Source organism: Elephas maximus, chromosome 21 (genome assembly GCF_024166365.1).
Source record: "Elephas maximus indicus isolate mEleMax1 chromosome 21, mEleMax1 primary haplotype, whole genome shotgun sequence".
Lineage (NCBI taxonomy): Eukaryota > Metazoa > Chordata > Mammalia > Proboscidea > Elephantidae > Elephas > Elephas maximus.
Genome location: NC_064839.1, coordinates 3,870,766 through 3,893,392, shown reverse-complemented (window position 1 = coordinate 3,893,392; position 22,627 = coordinate 3,870,766).

Below are 22,627 nucleotides of genomic sequence, written 5' to 3'. Positions count from 1 at the left end.
CTAACCCTAACCCTAAAGCGAACCCTCACCCTTAAACAAAATTTCACCCTAACCATAACCCTAAATGTACCCTAACTTCATTCAACCATAACCCTAAGCAAAACTAACACTAAACTTAACCCTAACCCTAACCCTAAACTTAACCCTGACCCTAACCTGAAACCTAACCCCTAACCCTAACGTCTCGCTTAAATATACTTCACCCTAACCCTAACCCTAAACCGAAACATAACACTAAATCACCCCCAACCCTGACCCTAACCCTATTCCTAACCATAAACCTGACCCTAACCCTAAGATAACCCTAACCCTGACCCTAACTCCAACTCTAACCCTAAAACTGACCCTACACACTCAGCTTAAATGGAAACCTAGCACTAACCCTCACCCTAACATCTAAACCTAACACCAACCCTTAACCTAACCCTGTCTTTAACCTGAACCTACCCCTAAACCTAAACATGACTTAACCTGAACACTTATCCTAACCCTAACTCTAAACCTAACCTTAACCCTAAACTGAATCCTAACCTTAACCCTAACCCGAACCCCTAACGCTAACCCTAAGCTCAACCCTCACCCTTAACTTAAACTTCACCCTAACCCTAACCCTAAACGGAACACTAACCCTAACCCTAAACCTGATCCTACCATTCACCCAAACACCTAACTCTAACACTAAGCCTAACCCTAAACCTAACGCTCCTCCTTAACCTAAACTTCACCCTAAACCGAAGCCTGACCCTAACCCTAAAACTAAACCTAACCCGAAACTGTCCCCTAACTCTAGCCTAACCCTAACTCTAACCATAAACCTAACCGTAACACCCTAAAACATCAGCTTAACTGTAAACCTAACACTAACCCTCACACGAACCCCTAACCCTTTCCCTAATCCTAACCCTATCCCTCATCCTAGCCCTAACCCTGACCTAAACCTAACCCTTACTCTAACCCGAAACTTAACCCTAACCTTAACTCTACCATAACCCTAACCCTAACAAGAACAATAAACCTGACCCTCACCCTAACCCTAAACCCTAGCACTAACTCTAACTCTAAACCTAACCCTAAACTAGCTCTACCCTTTACCGTAAACCTAGCCTTAAACCGAGCCTTACCCCTACCCGAAGCCTAACCCTATACCTAACCCTAACACTAACCTTAACCCTACTCTAATATTTACCCTATCCCTGACTATTAACTGAAACTTCACCCTAACCCTAAGCCGAACTCTAAGTCTAGCCCTAACCATAACAATTACCCCAAACCCTCACCTTAACTGTAAACCTAAGCCTAACCCTCACCCTAAACCTTAAAAGTATCCCCAACTGTAAACTTAACCCGACACACTCAGCTTAAATGGAAACCTACTACTAACCTTCACCCTAACATCTAAACCTAACCCCAACCCTTAGCCTAACCCTATCTCTAACCTTAACATAGCCCTAATCCTAACCATGACTTAACCCTAACACTTACCCTAACCCTAACCCTAAACCTAAACTTAACCCTAAACCTAATCCTAACTTTAACCCTAACCCTAACCCCTAACACTAACCCTAAGTTCAAGCCTCACCCTTGACTTAAACGGCACCCTAACCCTAACCCTGAACTGAACCCTAAGCCTAACCCTAAACCTAACCCTAATCCTGACCCTAACATTAACCCGAACACCTAACCCTCACACTAACCTTAACCCTCATCCTTAACCTAAACTTCACCCTAAACCAAAACCTAACCCTAATCCTAAAATTAATTAACCATAAACTATCCCCTGACTCTAGCCCTAAACCGAAACCTCAATCTAACCCTAATCCTAACCGTAATACTCTAAAACATCAGCTTAACTGTGAACTTAACACTAACCCTCACGGGAACCCCTAACCCTTTCCACAACCATAACCCTATCCCTAATACTAACCTTAACCCTGACCTAAACCTAACCCTTACCCTAATCCTAAACTTAACCTTAACCGTAACTCTACCCCAACCCTAACCCTAAACCTAAACCGAGCAATAACTCTAAACCTGACCCTATCCCTAACCCTAACCTAACCCTAAGCTTTACCTTAAACCTAGCCTTAACCCTAACCTTAACCCTACTCTAACCCTAAACTTAACCTAAGCCTAACACTGACCTCAACCCTAACTCTAACCTTAACCCTAACCCTCACTATTAACTGAAACTTTATCCTAACCCTAACCCTAACTCTAACTCTAACCCTAACCATAACAATTAACCTAAACCCTCACCTTAACTGTAAACCTCACCATAACCATCACCCTAGCCCTTAACCATATCCCCAACCCTAAACCTAACCCTAACTTTAACCCTAACCCTACCCATAAACCTAACCCTAACCTTAACCTTAGAAAACCTGTAACCCTAAACCTAACCCTTACAATAACTCTGATCCAAAACCTCAACCTAAACCTAATCTTAATTATAACCCTTACCCTTACCCTAACCTAACCTGAACCCTAACTTAAAGCATACCATAAAATTAAATCTAACCCTAACCCCTAAAACTAACTCTAACCCTAACCCAGACCTAACCCTAACCCTAACCCTAACCCTAACCGTAACACTTACGCAAAACCCTCACGTTAACTTTCAACGTAACCGTAACTCTTACCCTGACCCTAAATTTAACCCTAATGATAACCCTACCCTAAACCTAACTGAAACACTAACCCCTAACCCTAACTCTAACCCTAATCCTTAGCCTAAAATTAACCTTAACCCTAAGCCTAACCCTAACCCTAAAGCGAACCCTCACCCTTAAACAAAATTTCACCCTAACCATAACCCTAAATGTACCCTAACTTCATTCAACCATAACCCAAAGCAAAACTAACACTAAACTTAACCCTAACCCTAACCCTAAACTTAACCCTGACCCTAACCTGAAACCTAACCCCTAACCCTAACGTCTCGCTTAAATATACTTCACCCTAACCCTAACCCTAAACCGAAACATAACACTAAATCACCCCCAACCCTGACCCTAACCCTATTCCTAACCATAAACCTGACCCTAACCCTAAGATAACCCTAACCCTGACCCTAACTCCAACTCTAACCCTAAAACTGACCCTACACACTCAGCTTAAATGGAAACCTAGCACTAACCCTCACCCTAACATCTAAACCTAACCCCAACCCTTAGCCTAACCCTATCTCTAACCTTAACATAGCCCTAATCCTAACCATGACTTAACCCTAACACTTACCCTAACCCTAACCCTAAACCTAAACTTAACCCTAAACCTAATCCTAACCTTAACCCTAACCCTAACCCCTAACACTAACCCTAAGTTCAAGCCTCACCCTTGACTTAAACGGCACCCTAACCCTAACCCTGAACTGAACCCTAAGCCTAACCCTAAACCTAACCCTAATCCTGACCCTAACATTAACCCAAACACCTAACCCTCACACTAACCTTAACACTCATCCTTAACATAAACTTCACCCTAAACCAAAACCTAACCCTAATCCTAAAATTAATTAACCATAAACTATCCCCTGACTCTAGCCCTAAACCGAAACCTAAATCTAACCCTAATCCTAACCGTAATACTCTAAAACATCAGCTTAACTGTGAACTTAACACTAACCCTCACGGGAACCCCTAACCCTTTCCACAACCGTAACCCTATCCCTAATACTAACCTTAACCCTGACCTAAACCTAACCCTTACCCTAATCCTAAACTTAACCTTAACCGTAACTCTACCCCAACCCTAACCCTAAACCTAAACCGAGCAATAACTCTAAACCTGACCCTATCCCTAACCCTAAACCCTAGCACTAACTCTAACTCTAAACCTTACCCTAACCCTAACCCTAACCTAACCCTAAGCTTTACCTTAAACCTAGCCTTAACCCTAACCTTAACCCTACTCTAACCCTAAACTTAACCTAAGCCTAACACTGACCTCAACCCTAACTCTAACCTTAACCCTAACCCTCACTATTAACTGAAACTTTATCCTAACCCTAACCCTAACTCTAACTCTAACCCTAACCATAACAATTAACCTAAACCCTCACCTTAACTGTAAACCTCACCATAACCATCACCCTAGCCCTTAACCATATCCCCAACCCTAAACCTAACCCTAACTTTAACCCTAACCCTACCCATAAACCTAACCCTAACCTTAACCTTAGAAAACCTGTAACCCTAAACCTAACCCTTACAATAACTCTGACCCAAAACCTCAACCTAAACCTAATCTTAATTATAACCCTTACCCTTACCCTAACCTAACCTGAACCCTAACTTAAAGCATACCATAAAATTAAATCTAACCCTAACCCCTAAAACTAACTCTAACCCTAACCCAGACCTAACCCTAACCCTAACCCTAACCGTAACACTTACGCAAAACCCTCACGTTAACTTTCAACGTAACCGTAACTCTTACCCTGACCCTAAATTTAACCCTAATGATAACCCTACCCTAAACCTAACTGAAACACTAACCCCTAACCCTAACTCTAACCCTAATCCTTAGCCTAAAATTAACCTTAACCCTAAGCCTAACCCTAACCCTAAAGCGAACCCTCACCCTTAAACAAAATTTCACCCTAACCATAACCCTAAATGTACCCTAACTTCATTCAACCATAACCCTAAGCAAAACTAACACTAAACTTAACCCTAACCCTAACCCTAAACTTAACCCTGACCCTAACCTGAAACCTAACCCCTAACCCTAACGTCTCGCTTAAATATACTTCACCCTAACCCTAACCCTAAACCGAAACATAACACTAAATCACCCCCAACCCTGACCCTAACCCTATTCCTAACCATAAACCTGACCCTAACCCTAAGATAACCCTAACCCTGACCCTAACTCCAACTCTAACCCTAAAACTGACCCTACACACTCAGCTTAAATGGAAACCTAGCACTAACCCTCACCCTAACATCTAAACCTAACACCAACCCTTAACCTAACCCTGTCTTTAACCTGAACCTACCCCTAAACCTAAACATGACTTAACCCGAACACTTATCCTAACCCTAACTCTAAACCTAACCTTAACCCTAAACTGAATCCTAACCTTAACCCTAACCCGAACCCCTAACGCTAACCCTAAGCTCAACCCTCACCCTTAACTTAAACTTCACCCTAACCCTAACCCTAAACGGAACACTAACCCTAACCCTAAACCTGATCCTACCATTCACCCAAACACCTAACTCTAACACTAAGCCTAACCCTAAACCTAACGCTTCTCCTTAACCTAAACTTCACGCTAAACCGAAGCCTGACCCTAACCCTAAAACTAAACCTAACCCGAAACTGTCCCCTAACTCTAGCCTAACGCTAACTCTAACCCTAAACCTAACCGTAACACCCTAAAACATCAGCTTAACTGTAAACCTAACACTAACCCTCACACGAACCCCTAACCCTTTCCCTAATCCTAACCCTATCCCTCATCCTAGCCCTAACCCTGACCTAAACCTAACCCTTACTCTAACCCGAAACTTAACCCTAACCTTAACTCTACCATAACCCTAACCCTAACAAGAACTCTAAACCTGACCCTCACCCTAACCCTAAACCCTAGCACTAACTCTAACTCTAAACCTAACCCTAAACTAGCTCTACCCTTTACCGTAAACCTAGCCTTAAACCGAGCCTTACCCCTACCCGAAGCCTAACCCTATAACTAACCCTAACACTAACCTTAACCCTACTCTAATATTTACCCTATCCCTGACTATTAACTGAAACTTCACCCTAACCCTAAGCCGAACTCTAAGTCTAGCCCTAACCATAACAATTACCCCAAACCCTCACCTTAACTGTAAACCTAAGCCTAACCCTCACCCTAAACCTTAAAAGTATCCCCAACTGTAAACTTAACCCGACACACTCAGCTTAAATGGAAACCTACTACTAACCTTCACCCTAACATCTAAACCTAACCCCAACCCTTAGCCTAACCCTATCTCTAACCTTAACATAGCCCTAATCCTAACCATGACTTAACCCTAACACTTACCCTAACCCTAACCCTAAACCTAAACTTAACCCTAAACCTAATCCTAACTTTAACCCTAACCCTAACCCCTAACACTAACCCTAAGTTCAAGCCTCACCCTTGACTTAAACGGCACCCTAACCCTAACCCTGAACTGAACCCTAAGCCTAACCCTAAACCTAACCCTAATCCTGACCCTAACATTAACCCAAACACCTAACCCTCACACTAACCTTAACCCTCATCCTTAACCTAAACTTCACCCTAAACCAAAACCTAACCCTAATCCTAAAATTAATTAACCATAAAATATCCCCTGACTCTAGCCCTAAACCGAAACCTCAATCTAACCCTAATCCTAACCGTAATACTCTAAAACATCAGCTTAACTGTGAACTTAACACTAACCCTCACGGGAACCCCTAACCCTTTCCACAACCGTAACCCTATCCCTAATACTAACCTTAACCCTGACCTAAACCTAACCCTTACCCTAATCCTAAACTTAACCTTAACCATAACTCTACCCCAACCCTAACCCTAAACCTAAACCGAGCAATAACTCTAAACCTGACCCTATCCCTAACCCTAAACCCTAGCACTAACTCTAACTCTAAACCTTACCCTAACCCTAACCGTAACCTAACCCTAAGCTTTACCTTAAACTTAGCCTTAACCCTAACCTTAACCCTACTCTAACCCTAAACTTAAGCTAAGCCTAACACTGACCTCAACCCTAACTCTAACCTTAACCCTAACCCTCACTATTAACTGAAACTTTATCCTAACCCTAACCCTAACTCTAACTCTAACCCTAACCATAACAATTAACCTAAACCCTCACCTTAACTGTAAACCTCACCATAACCATCACCCTAGCCCTTAACCATATCCCCAACCCTAAACCTAACCCTAACTTTAACCCTAACCCTACCCATAAACCTAACCCTAACCTTAACCTTAGCAAACCTGTAACCCTAAACCTAACCCTTACAATAACTCTGACCCAAAACCTCAACCTAAACCTAATCTTAATTATAACCCTTACCCTTACCCTAACCTAACCTGAACCCTAACTTAAAGCATACCATAAAATTAAATCTAACCCTAACCCCTAAAACTAACTCTAACCCTAACCCAGACCTAACCCTAACCCTAACCCTAACCCTAACCGTAACACTTACGCAAAACCCTCACGTTAACTTTCAACGTAACCGTAACTCTTACCCTGACCCTAAATTTAACCCTAATGATAACCCTACCCTAAACCTAACTGAAACACTAACCCCTAACCCTAACTCTAACCCTAATCCTTAGCCTAAAATTAACCTTAACCCTAAGCCTAACCCTAACCCTAAAGCGAACCCTCACCCTTAAACAAAATTTCACCCTAACCATAACCCTAAATGTACCCTAACTTCATTCAACCATAACCCAAAGCAAAACTAACACTAAACTTAACCCTAACCCTAACCCTAAACTTAACCCTGACCCTAACCTGAAACCTAACCCCTAACCCTAACGTCTCGCTTAAATATACTTCACCCTAACCCTAACCCTAAACCGAAACATAACACTAAATCACCCCCAACCCTGACCCTAACCCTATTCCTAACCATAAACCTGACCCTAACCCTAAGATAACCCTAACCCTGACCCTAACTCCAACTCTAACCCTAAAACTGACCCTACACACTCAGCTTAAATGGAAACCTAGCACTAACCCTCACCCTAACATCTAAACCTAACCCCAACCCTTAGCCTAACCCTATCTCTAACCTTAACATAGCCCTAATCCTAACCATGACTTAACCCTAACACTTACCCTAACCCTAACCCTAAACCTAAACTTAACCCTAAACCTAATCCTAACCTTAACCCTAACCCTAACCCCTAACACTAACCCTAAGTTCAAGCCTCACCCTTGACTTAAACGGCACCCTAACCCTAACCCTGAACTGAACCCTAAGCCTAACCCTAAACCTAACCCTAATCCTGACCCTAACATTAACCCAAACACCTAACCCTCACACTAACCTTAACACTCATCCTTAACATAAACTTCACCCTAAACCAAAACCTAACCCTAATCCTAAAATTAATTAACCATAAACTATCCCCTGACTCTAGCCCTAAACCGAAACCTAAATCTAACCCTAATCCTAACCGTAATACTCTAAAACATCAGCTTAACTGTGAACTTAACACTAACCCTCACGGGAACCCCTAACCCTTTCCACAACCGTAACCCTATCCCTAATACTAACCTTAACCCTGACCTAAACCTAACCCTTACCCTAATCCTAAACTTAACCTTAACCGTAACTCTACCCCAACCCTAACCCTAAACCTAAACCGAGCAATAACTCTAAACCTGACCCTATCCCTAACCCTAAACCCTAGCACTAACTCTAACTCTAAACCTTACCCTAACCCTAACCCTAACCTAACCCTAAGCTTTACCTTAAACCTAGCCTTAACCCTAACCTTAACCCTACTCTAACCCTAAACTTAACCTAAGCCTAACACTGACCTCAACCCTAACTCTAACCTTAACCCTAACCCTCACTATTAACTGAAACTTTATCCTAACCCTAACCCTAACTCTAACTCTAACCCTAACCATAACAATTAACCTAAACCCTCACCTTAACTGTAAACCTCACCATAACCATCACCCTAGCCCTTAACCATATCCCCAACCCTAAACCTAACCCTAACTTTAACCCTAACCCTACCCATAAACCTAACCCTAACCTTAACCTTAGAAAACCTGTAACCCTAAACCTAACCCTTACAATAACTCTGACCCAAAACCTCAACCTAAACCTAATCTTAATTATAACCCTTACCCTTACCCTAACCTAACCTGAACCCTAACTTAAAGCATACCATAAAATTAAATCTAACCCTAACCCCTAAAACTAACTCTAACCCTAACCCAGACCTAACCCTAACCCTAACCCTAACCGTAACACTTACGCAAAACCCTCACGTTAACTTTCAACGTAACCGTAACTCTTACCCTGACCCTAAATTTAACCCTAATGATAACCCTACCCTAAACCTAACTGAAACACTAACCCCTAACCCTAACTCTAACCCTAATCCTTAGCCTAAAATTAACCTTAACCCTAAGCCTAACCCTAACCCTAAAGCGAACCCTCACCCTTAAACAAAATTTCACCCTAACCATAACCCTAAATGTACCCTAACTTCATTCAACCATAACCCTAAGCAAAACTAACACTAAACTTAACCCTAACCCTAACCCTAAACTTAACCCTGACCCTAACCTGAAACCTAACCCCTAACCCTAACGTCTCGCTTAAATATACTTCACCCTAACCCTAACCCTAAACCGAAACATAACACTAAATCACCCCCAACCCTGACCCTAACCCTATTCCTAACCATAAACCTGACCCTAACCCTAAGATAACCCTAACCCTGACCCTAACTCCAACTCTAACCCTAAAACTGACCCTACACACTCAGCTTAAATGGAAACCTAGCACTAACCCTCACCCTAACATCTAAACCTAACACCAACCCTTAACCTAACCCTGTCTTTAACCTGAACCTACCCCTAAACCTAAACATGACTTAACCCGAACACTTATCCTAACCCTAACTCTAAACCTAACCTTAACCCTAAACTGAATCCTAACCTTAACCCTAACCCGAACCCCTAACGCTAACCCTAAGCTCAACCCTCACCCTTAACTTAAACTTCACCCTAACCCTAACCCTAAACGGAACACTAACCCTAACCCTAAACCTGATCCTACCATTCACCCAAACACCTAACTCTAACACTAAGCCTAACCCTAAACCTAACGCTTCTCCTTAACCTAAACTTCACGCTAAACCGAAGCCTGACCCTAACCCTAAAACTAAACCTAACCCGAAACTGTCCCCTAACTCTAGCCTAACGCTAACTCTAACCCTAAACCTAACCGTAACACCCTAAAACATCAGCTTAACTGTAAACCTAACACTAACCCTCACACGAACCCCTAACCCTTTCCCTAATCCTAACCCTATCCCTCATCCTAGCCCTAACCCTGACCTAAACCTAACCCTTACTCTAACCCGAAACTTAACCCTAACCTTAACTCTACCATAACCCTAACCCTAACAAGAACTCTAAACCTGACCCTCACCCTAACCCTAAACCCTAGCACTAACTCTAACTCTAAACCTAACCCTAAACTAGCTCTACCCTTTACCGTAAACCTAGCCTTAAACCGAGCCTTACCCCTACCCGAAGCCTAACCCTATACCTAACCCTAACACTAACCTTAACCCTACTCTAATATTTACCCTATCCCTGACTATTAACTGAAACTTCACCCTAACCCTAAGCCGAACTCTAAGTCTAGCCCTAACCATAACAATTACCCCAAACCCTCACCTTAACTGTAAACCTAAGCCTAACCCTCACCCTAAACCTTAAAAGTATCCCCAACTGTAAACTTAACCCGACACACTCAGCTTAAATGGAAACCTACTACTAACCTTCACCCTAACATCTAAACCTAACCCCAACCCTTAGCCTAACCCTATCTCTAACCTTAACATAGCCCTAATCCTAACCATGACTTAACCCTAACACTTACCCTAACCCTAACCCTAAACCTAAACTTAACCCTAAACCTAATCCTAACTTTAACCCTAACCCTAACCCCTAACACTAACCCTAAGTTCAAGCCTCACCCTTGACTTAAACGGCACCCTAACCCTAACCCTGAACTGAACCCTAAGCCTAACCCTAAACCTAACCCTAATCCTGACCCTAACATTAACCCAAACACCTAACCCTCACACTAACCTTAACCCTCATCCTTAACCTAAACTTCACCCTAAACCAAAACCTAACCCTAATCCTAAAATTAATTAACCATAAAATATCCCCTGACTCTAGCCCTAAACCGAAACCTCAATCTAACCCTAATCCTAACCGTAATACTCTAAAACATCAGCTTAACTGTGAACTTAACACTAACCCTCACGGGAACCCCTAACCCTTTCCACAACCGTAACCCTATCCCTAATACTAACCTTAACCCTGACCTAAACCTAACCCTTACCCTAATCCTAAACTTAACCTTAACCGTAACTCTACCCCAACCCTAACCCTAAACCTAAACCGAGCAATAACTCTAAACCTGACCCTATCCCTAACCCTAAACCCTAGCACTAATTCTAACTCTAAACCTTACCCTAACCCTAACCCTAACCTAACCCTAAGCTTTACCTTAAACTTAGCCTTAACCCTAACCTTAACCCTACTCTAACCCTAAACTTAAGCTAAGCCTAACACTGACCTCAACCCTAACTCTAACCTTAACCCTAACCCTCACTATTAACTGAAACTTTATCCTAACCCTAACCCTAACTCTAACTCTAACCCTAACCATAACAATTAACCTAAACCCTCACCTTAACTGTAAACCTCACCATAACCATCACCCTAGCCCTTAACCATATCCCCAACCCTAAACCTAACCCTAACTTTAACCCTAACCCTACCCATAAACCTAACCCTAACCTTAACCTTAGAAAACCTGTAACCCTAAACCTAACCCTTACAATAACTCTGACCCAAAACCTCAACCTAAACCTAATCTTAATTATAACCCTTACCCTTACCCTAACCTAACCTGAACCCTAACTTAAAGCATACCATAAAATTAAATCTAACCCTAACCCCTAAAACTAACTCTAACCCTAACCCAGACCTAACCCTAACCCTAACCCTAACCCTAACCGTAACACTTACGCAAAACCCTCACGTTAACTTTCAACGTAACCGTAACTCTTACCCTGACCCTAAATTTAACCCTAATGATAACCCTACCCTAAACCTAACTGAAACACTAACCCCTAACCCTAACTCTAACCCTAATCCTTAGCCTAAAATTAACCTTAACCCTAAGCCTAACCCTAACCCTAAAGCGAACCCTCACCCTTAAACAAAATTTCACCCTAACCATAACCCTAAATGTACCCTAACTTCATTCAACCATAACCCTAAGCAAAACTAACACTAAACTTAACCCTAACCCTAACCCTAAACTTAACCCTGACCCTAACCTGAAACCTAACCCCTAACCCTAACGTCTCGCTTAAATATACTTCACCCTAACCCTAACCCTAAACCGAAACATAACACTAAATCACCCCCAACCCTGACCCTAACCCTATTCCTAACCATAAACCTGACCCTAACCCTAAGATAACCCTAACCCTGACCCTAACTCCAACTCTAACCCTAAAACTGACCCTACACACTCAGCTTAAATGGAAACCTAGCACTAACCCTCACCCTAACATCTAAACCTAACACCAACCCTTAACCTAACCCTGTCTTTAACCTGAACCTACCCCTAAACCTAAACATGACTTAACCTGAACACTTATCCTAACCCTAACTCTAAACCTAACCTTAACCCTAAACTGAATCCTAACCTTAACCCTAACCCGAACCCCTAACGCTAACCCTAAGCTCAACCCTCACCCTTAACTTAAACTTCACCCTAACCCTAACCCTAAACGGAACACTAACCCTAACCCTAAACCTGATCCTACCATTCACCCAAACACCTAACTCTAACACTAAGCCTAACCCTAAACCTAACGCTCCTCCTTAACCTAAACTTCACCCTAAACCGAAGCCTGACCCTAACCCTAAAACTAAACCTAACCCGAAACTGTCCCCTAACTCTAGCCTAACCCTAACTCTAACCATAAACCTAACCGTAACACCCTAAAACATCAGCTTAACTGTAAACCTAACACTAACCCTCACACGAACCCCTAACCCTTTCCCTAATCCTAACCCTATCCCTCATCCTAGCCCTAACCCTGACCTAAACCTAACCCTTACTCTAACCCGAAACTTAACCCTAACCTTAACTCTACCATAACCCTAACCCTAACAAGAACTCTAAACCTGACCCTCACCCTAACCCTAAACCCTAGCACTAACTCTAACTCTAAACCTAACCCTAAACTAGCTCTACCCTTTACCGTAAACCTAGCCTTAAACCGAGCCTTACCCCTACCCGAAGCCTAACCCTATACCTAACCCTAACACTAACCTTAACCCTACTCTAATATTTACCCTATCCCTGACTATTAACTGAAACTTCACCCTAACCCTAAGCCGAACTCTAAGTCTAGCCCTAACCATAACAATTACCCCAAACCCTCACCTTAACTGTAAACCTAAGCCTAACCCTCACCCTAAACCTTAAAAGTATCCCCAACTGTAAACTTAACCCGACACACTCAGCTTAAATGGAAACCTACTACTAACCTTCACCCTAACATCTAAACCTAACCCCAACCCTTAGCCTAACCCTATCTCTAACCTTAACATAGCCCTAATCCTAACCATGACTTAACCCTAACACTTACCCTAACCCTAACCCTAAACCTAAACTTAACCCTAAACCTAATCCTAACTTTAACCCTAACCCTAACCCCTAACACTAACCCTAAGTTCAAGCCTCACCCTTGACTTAAACGGCACCCTAACCCTAACCCTGAACTGAACCCTAAGCCTAACCCTAAACCTAACCCTAATCCTGACCCTAACATTAACCCGAACACCTAACCCTCACACTAACCTTAACCCTCATCCTTAACCTAAACTTCACCCTAAACCAAAACCTAACCCTAATCCTAAAATTAATTAACCATAAAATATCCCCTGACTCTAGCCCTAAACCGAAACCTCAATCTAACCCTAATCCTAACCGTAATACTCTAAAACATCAGCTTAACTGTGAACTTAACACTAACCCTCACGGGAACCCCTAACCCTTTCCACAACCGTAACCCTATCCCTAATACTAACCTTAACCCTGACCTAAACCTAACCCTTACCCTAATCCTAAACTTAACCTTAACCGTAACTCTACCCCAACCCTAACCCTAAACCTAAACCGAGCAATAACTCTAAACCTGACCCTATCCCTAACCCTAAACCCTAGCACTAATTCTAACTCTAAACCTTACCCTAACCCTAACCCTAACCTAACCCTAAGCTTTACCTTAAACTTAGCCTTAACCCTAACCTTAACCCTACTCTAACCCTAAACTTAAGCTAAGCCTAACACTGACCTCAACCCTAACTCTAACCTTAACCCTAACCCTCACTATTAACTGAAACTTTATCCTAACCCTAACCCTAACTCTAACTCTAACCCTAACCATAACAATTAACCTAAACCCTCACCTTAACTGTAAACCTCACCATAACCATCACCCTAGCCCTTAACCATATCCCCAACCCTAAACCTAACCCTAACTTTAACCCTAACCCTACCCATAAACCTAACCCTAACCTTAACCTTAGCAAACCTGTAACCCTAAACCTAACCCTTACAATAACTCTGACCCAAAACCTCAACCTAAACCTAATCTTAATTATAACCCTTACCCTTACCCTAACCTAACCTGAACCCTAACTTAAAGCATACCATAAAATTAAATCTAACCCTAACCCCTAAAACTATCTCTAACCCTAACCCAGACCTAACCCTAACCCTAACCCTAACCCTAACCGTAACACTTACGCAAAACCCTCACGTTAACTTTCAACGTAACCGTAACTCTTACCCTGACCCTAAATTTAACCCTAATGATAACCCTACCCTAAACCTAACTGAAACACTAACCCCTAACCCTAACTCTAACCCTAATCCTTAGCCTAAAATTAACCTTAACCCTAAGCCTAACCCTAACCCTAAAGCGAACCCTCACCCTTAAACAAAATTTCACCCTAACCATAACCCTAAATGTACCCTAACTTCATTCAACCATAACCCTAAGCAAAACTAACACTAAACTTAACCCTAACCCTAACCCTAAACTTAACCCTGACCCTAACCTGAAACCTAACCCCTAACCCTAACGTCTCGCTTAAATATACTTCACCCTAACCCTAACCCTAAACCGAAACATAACACTAAATCACCCCCAACCCTGACCCTAACCCTATTCCTAACCATAAACCTGACCCTAACCCTAAGATAACCCTAACCCTGACCCTAACTCCAACTCTAACCCTAAAACTGACCCTACACACTCAGCTTAAATGGAAACCTAGCACTAACCCTCACCCTAACATCTAAACCTAACACCAACCCTTAACCTAACCCTGTCTTTAACCTGAACCTACCCCTAAACCTAAACATGACTTAACCCGAACACTTATCCTAACCCTAACTCTAAACCTAACCTTAACCCTAAACTGAATCCTAACCTTAACCCTAACCCGAACCCCTAACGCTAACCCTAAGCTCAACCCTCACCCTTAACTTAAACTTCACCCTAACCCTAACCCTAAACGGAACACTAACCCTAACCCTAAACCTGATCCTACCATTCACCCAAACACCTAACTCTAACACTAAGCCTAACCCTAAACCTAACGCTCCTCCTTAACCTAAACTTCACCCTAAACCGAAGCCTGACCCTAACCCTAAAACTAAACCTAACCCGAAACTGTCCCCTAACTCTAGCCTAACCCTAACTCTAACCCTAAACCTAACCGTAACACCCTAAAACATCAGCTTAACTGTAAACCTAACACTAACCCTCACACGAACCCCTAACCCTTTCCCTAATCCTAACCCTATCCCTCATCCTAGCCCTAACCCTGACCTAAACCTAACCCTTACTCTAACCCGAAACTTAACCCTAACCTTAACTCTACCATAACCCTAACCCTAACAAGAACAATAAACCTGACCCTCACCCTAACCCTAAACCCTAGCACTAACTCTAACTCTAAACCTAACCCTAAACTAGCTCTACCCTTTACCGTAAACCTAGCCTTAAACCGAGCCTTACCCCTACCCGAAGCCTAACCCTATACCTAACCCTAACACTAACCTTAACCCTACTCTAATATTTACCCTATCGCTGACTATTAACTGAAACTTCACCCTAACCCTAAGCCGAACTCTAAGTCTAGCCCTAACCATAACAATTACCCCAAACCCTCACCTTAACTGTAAACCTAAGCCTAACCCTCACCCTAAACCTTAAAAGTATCCCCAACTGTAAACTTAACCCGACACACTCAGCTTAAATGGAAACCTACTACTAACCTTCACCCTAACATCTAAACCTAACCCCAACCCTTAGCCTAACCCTATCTCTAACCTTAACATAGCCCTAATCCTAACCATGACTTAACCCTAACACTTACCCTAACCCTAACCCTAAACCTAAACTTAACCCTAAACCTAATCCTAACTTTAACCCTAACCCTAACCCCTAACACTAACCCTAAGTTCAAGCCTCACCCTTGACTTAAACGGCACCCTAACCCTAACCCTGAACTGAACCCTAAGCCTAACCCTAAACCTAACCCTAATCCTGACCCTAACATTAACCCAAACACCTAACCCTCACACTAACCTTAACCCTCATCCTTAACCTAAACTTCACCCTAAACCAAAACCTAACCCTAATCCTAAAATTAATTAACCATAAACTATCCCCTGACTCTAGCCCTAAACCGAAACCTCAATCTAACCCTAATCCTAACCGTAATACTCTAAAACATCAGCTTAACTGTGAACTTAACACTAACCCTCACGGGAACCCCTAACCCTTTCCACAACCATAACCCTATCCCTAATACTAACCTTAACCCTGACCTAAACCTAACCCTTACCCTAATCCTAAACTTAACCTTAACCGTAACTCTACCCCAACCCTAACCCTAAACCTAAACCGAGCAATAACTCTAAACCTGACCCTATCCCTAACCCTAAACCCTAGCACTAACTCTAACTCTAAACCTTACCCTAACCCTAACCCTAACCTAACCCTAAGCTTTACCTTAAACCTAGCCTTAACCCTAACCTTAACCCTACTCTAACCCTAAACTTAACCTAAGCCTAACACTGACCTCAACCCTAACTCTAACCTTAACCCTAACCCTCACTATTAACTGAAACTTTATCCTAACCCTAACCCTAACTCTAACTCTAACCCTAACCATAACAATTAACCTAAACCCTCACCTTAACTGTAAACCTCACCATAACCATCACCCTAGCCCTTAACCATATCCCCAACCCTAAACCTAACCCTAACTTTAACCATAACCCTACCCATAAACCTAACCCTAACCTTAACCTTAGAAAACCTGTAACCCTAAACCTAACCCTTACAATAACTCTGACCCAAAACCTCAACCTAAACCTAATCTTAATTATAACCCTTACCCTTACCCTAACCTAACCTGAACCCTAACTTAAAGCATACCATAAAATTAAATCTAACCCTAACCCCTAAAACTAACTCTAACCCTAACCCAGACCTAACCCTAACCCTAACCCTAACCCTAACCGTAACACTTACGCAAAACCCTCACGTTAACTTTCAACGTAACCGTAACTCTTACCCTGACCCTAAACTTAACCCTAATGATAACCCCACCCTAAACCTAACTGAAACACTAACCCCTAACCCTAACTCTAACCCTAATCCTTAGCCTAAAATTAACCTTAACCCTAAGCCTAACCCTAACCCTAAAGCGAACCCTCACCCTTAAACAAAATTTCACCCTAACCATAACCCTAAATGTACCCTAACTTCATTCAACCATAACCCTAAGCAAAACTAACACTAAACTTAACCCTAACCCTAACCCTAAACTTAACCCTGACCCTAACCTGAAACCTAACCCCTAACCCTAACGTCTCGCTTAAATATACTTCACCCTAACCCTAACCCTAAACCGAAACATAACACTAAATCACCCCCAACCCTGACCCTAACCCTATTCCTAACCATAAACCTGACCCTAACCCTAAGATAACCCTAACCCTGACCCTAACTCCAACTCTAACCCTAAAACTGACCCTACACACTCAGCTTAAATGGAAACCTAGCACTAACCCTCACCCTAACATCTAAACCTAACACCAACCCTTAACCTAACCCTGTCTTTAACCTGAACCTACCCCTAAACCTAAACATGACTTAACCCGAACACTTATCCTAACCCTAACTCTAAACCTAACCTTAACCCTAAACTGAATCCTAACCTTAACCCTAACCCGAACCCCTAACGCTAACCCTAAGCTCAACCCTCACCCTTAACTTAAACTTCACCCTAACCCTAACCCTAAACGGAACACTAACCCTAACCCTAAACCTGATCCTACCATTCACCCAAACACCTAACTCTAACACTAAGCCTAACCCTAAACCTAACGCTCCTCCTTAACCTAAACTTCACCCTAAACCGAAGCCTGACCCTAACCCTAAAACTAAACCTAACCCGAAACTGTCCCCTAACTCTAGCCTAACCCTAACTCTAACCCTAAACCTAACCGTAACACCCTAAAACATCAGCTTAACTGTAAACCTAACACTAACCCTCACACGAACCCCTAACCCTTTCCCTAATCCTAACCCTATCCCTCATCCTAGCCCTAACCCTGACCTAAACCTAACCCTTACTCTAACCCGAAACTTAACCCTAACCTTAACTCTACCATAACCCTAACCCTAACAAGAACAATAAACCTGACCCTCACCCTAACCCTAAACCCTAGCACTAACTCTAACTCTAAACCTAACCCTAAACTAGCTCTACCCTTTACCGTAAACCTAGCCTTAAACCGAGCCTTACCCCTACCCGAAGCCTAACCCTATACCTAACCCTAACACTAACCTTAACCCTACTCTAATATTTACCCTATCGCTGACTATTAACTGAAACTTCACCCTAACCCTAAGCCGAACTCTAAGTCTAGCCCTAACCATAACAATTACCCCAAACCCTCACCTTAACTGTAAACCTAAGCCTAACCCTCACCCTAAACCTTAAAAGTATCCCCAACTGTAAACTTAACCCGACACACTCAGCTTAAATGGAAACCTACTACTAACCTTCACCCTAACATCTAAACCTAACCCCAACCCTTAGCCTAACCCTATCTCTAACCTTAACATAGCCCTAATCCTAACCATGACTTAACCCTAACACTTACCCTAACCCTAACCCTAAACCTAAACTTAACCCTAAACCTAATCCTAACTTTAACCCTAACCCTAACCCCTAACACTAACCCTAAGTTCAAGCCTCACCCTTGACTTAAACGGCACCCTAACCCTAACCCTGAACTGAACCCTAAGCCTAACCCTAAACCTAACCCTAATCCTGACCCTAACATTAACCCAAACACCTAACCCTCACACTAACCTTAACCCTCATCCTTAACCTAAACTTCACCCTAAACCAAAACCTAACCCTAATCCTAAAATTAATTAACCATAAACTATCCCCTGACTCTAGCCCTAAACCGAAACCTCAATCTAACCCTAATCCTAACCGTAATACTCTAAAACATCAGCTTAACTGTGAACTTAACACTAACCCTCACGGGAACCCCTAACCCTTTCCACAACCATAACCCTATCCCTAATACTAACCTTAACCCTGACCTAAACCTAACCCTTACCCTAATCCTAAACTTAACCTTAACCGTAACTCTACCCCAACCCTAACCCTAAACCTAAACCGAGCAATAACTCTAAACCTGACCCTATCCCTAACCCTAAACCCTAGCACTAACTCTAACTCTAAACCTTACCCTAACCCTAACCCTAACCTAACCCTAAGCTTTACCTTAAACCTAGCCTTAACCCTAACCTTAACCCTACTCTAACCCTAAACTTAACCTAAGCCTAACACTGACCTCAACCCTAACTCTAACCTTAACCCTAACCCTCACTATTAACTGAAACTTTATCCTAACCCTAACCCTAACTCTAACTCTAACCCTAACCATAACAATTAACCTAAACCCTCACCTTAACTGTAAACCTCACCATAACCATCACCCTAGCCCTTAACCATATCCCCAACCCTAAACCTAACCCTAACTTTAACCCTAACCCTACCCATAAACCTAACCCTAACCTTAACCTTAGAAAACCTGTAACCCTAAACCTAACCCTTACAATAACTCTGACCCAAAACCTCAACCTAAACCTAATCTTAATTATAACCCTTACCCTTACCCTAACCTAACCTGAACCCTAACTTAAAGCATACCATAAAATTAAATCTAACCCTAACCCCTAAAACTAACTCTAACCCTAACCCAGACCTAACCCTAACCCTAACCGTAACACTTACGCAAAACCCTCACGTTAACTTTCAACGTAACCGTAACTCTTACCCTGACCCTAAATTTAACCCTAATGATAACCCTACCCTAAACCTAACTGAAACACTAACCCCTAACCCTAACTCTAACCCTAATCCTTAGCCTAAAATTAACCTTAACCCTAAGCCTAACCCTAAAGCGAACCCTCACCCTTAAACAAAATTTCACCCTAACCATAACCCTAAATGTACCCTAACTTCATTCAACCATAACCCAAAGCAAAACTAACACTAAACTTAACCCTAACCCTAACCCTAAACTTAACCCTGACCCTAACCTGAAACCTAACCCCTAACCCTAACGTCTCGCTTAAATATACTTCACCCTAACCCTAACCCTAAACCGAAACATAACACTAAATCACCCCCAACCCTGACCCTAACCCTATTCCTAACCATAAACCTGACCCTAACCCTAAGATAACCCTAACCCTGACCCTAACTCCAACTCTAACCCTAAAACTGACCCTACACACTCAGCTTAAATGGAAACCTAGCACTAACCCTCACCCTAACATCTAAACCTAACACCAACCCTTAACCTAACCCTGTCTTTAACCTGAACCTACCCCTAAACCTAAACATGACTTAACCTGAACACTTATCCTAACCCTAACTCTAAACCTAACCTTAACCCTAAACTGAATCCTAACCTTAACCCTAACCCGAACCCCTAACGCTAACCCTAAGCTCAACCCTCACCCTTAACTTAAACTTCACCCTAACCCTAACCCTAAACGGAACACTAACCCTAACCCTAAACCTGATCCTACCATTCACCCAAACACCTAACTCTAACACTAAGCCTAACCCTAAACCTAACGCTCCTCCTTAACCTAAACTTCACCCTAAACCGAAGCCTGACCCTAACCCTAAAACTAAACCTAACCCGAAACTGTCCCCTAACTCTAGCCTAACCCTAACTCTAACCCTAAACCTAACCGTAACACCCTAAAACATCAGCTTAACTGTAAACCTAACACTAACCCTCACACGAACCCCTAACCCTTTCCCTAATCCTAACCCTATCCCTCATCCTAGCCCTAACCCTGACCTAAATCTAACCCTTACTCTAACCCGAAACTTAACCCTAACCTTAACTCTACCATAACCCTAACCCTAACAAGAACAATAAACCTGACCCTCACCCTAACCCTAAACCCTAGCACTAACTCTAACTCTAAACCTAACCCTAAACTAGCTCTACCCTTTACCGTAAACCTAGCCTTAAACCGAGCCTTACCCCTACCCGAAGCCTAACCCTATACCTAACCCTAACACTAACCTTAACCCTACTCTAATATTTACCCTATCCCTGACTATTAACTGAAACTTCACCCTAACCCTAAGCCGAACTCTAAGTCTAGCCCTAACCATAACAATTACCCCAAACCCTCACCTTAACTGTAAACCTAAGCCTAACCCTCACCCTAAACCTTAAAAGTATCCCCAACTGTAAACTTAACCCGACACACTCAGCTTAAATGGAAACCTACTACTAACCTTCACCCTAACATCTAAACCTAACCCCAACCCTTAGCCTAACCCTATCTCTAACCTTAACATAGCCCTAATCCTAACCATGACTTAACCCTAACACTTACCCTAACCCTAACCCTAAACCTAAACTTAACCCTAAACCTAATCCTAACTTTAACCCTAACCCTAACCCCTAACACTAACCCTAAGTTCAAGCCTCACCCTTGACTTAAACGGCACCCTAACCCTAACCCTGAACTGAACCCTAAGCCTAACCCTAAACCTAACCCTAATCCTGACCCTAACATTAACCCAAACACCTAACCCTCACACTAACCTTAACCCTCATCCTTAACCTAAACTTCACCCTAAACCAAAACCTAACCCTAATCCTAAAATTAATTAACCATAAACTATCCCCTGACTCTAGCCCTAAACCGAAACCTCAATCTAACCCTAATCCTAACCGTAATACTCTAAAACATCAGCTTAACTGTGAACTTAACACTAACCCTCACGGGAACCCCTAACCCTTTCCACAACCATAACCCTATCCCTAATACTAACCTTAACCCTGACCTAAACCTAACCCTTACCCTAATCCTAAACTTAACCTTAACCGTAACTCTACCCCAACCCTAACCCTAAACCTAAACCGAGCAATAACTCTAAACCTGACCCTATCCCTAACCCTAAACCCTAGCACTAACTCTAACTCTAAACCTTACCCTAACCCTAACCCTAACCTAACCCTAAGCTTTACCTTAAACCTAGCCTTAACCCTAACCTTAACCCTACTCTAACCCTAAACTTAACCTAAGCCTAACACTGACCTCAACCCTAACTCTAACCTTAACCCTAACCCTCACTATTAACTGAAACTTTATCCTAACCCTAACCCTAACTCTAACTCTAACCCTAAC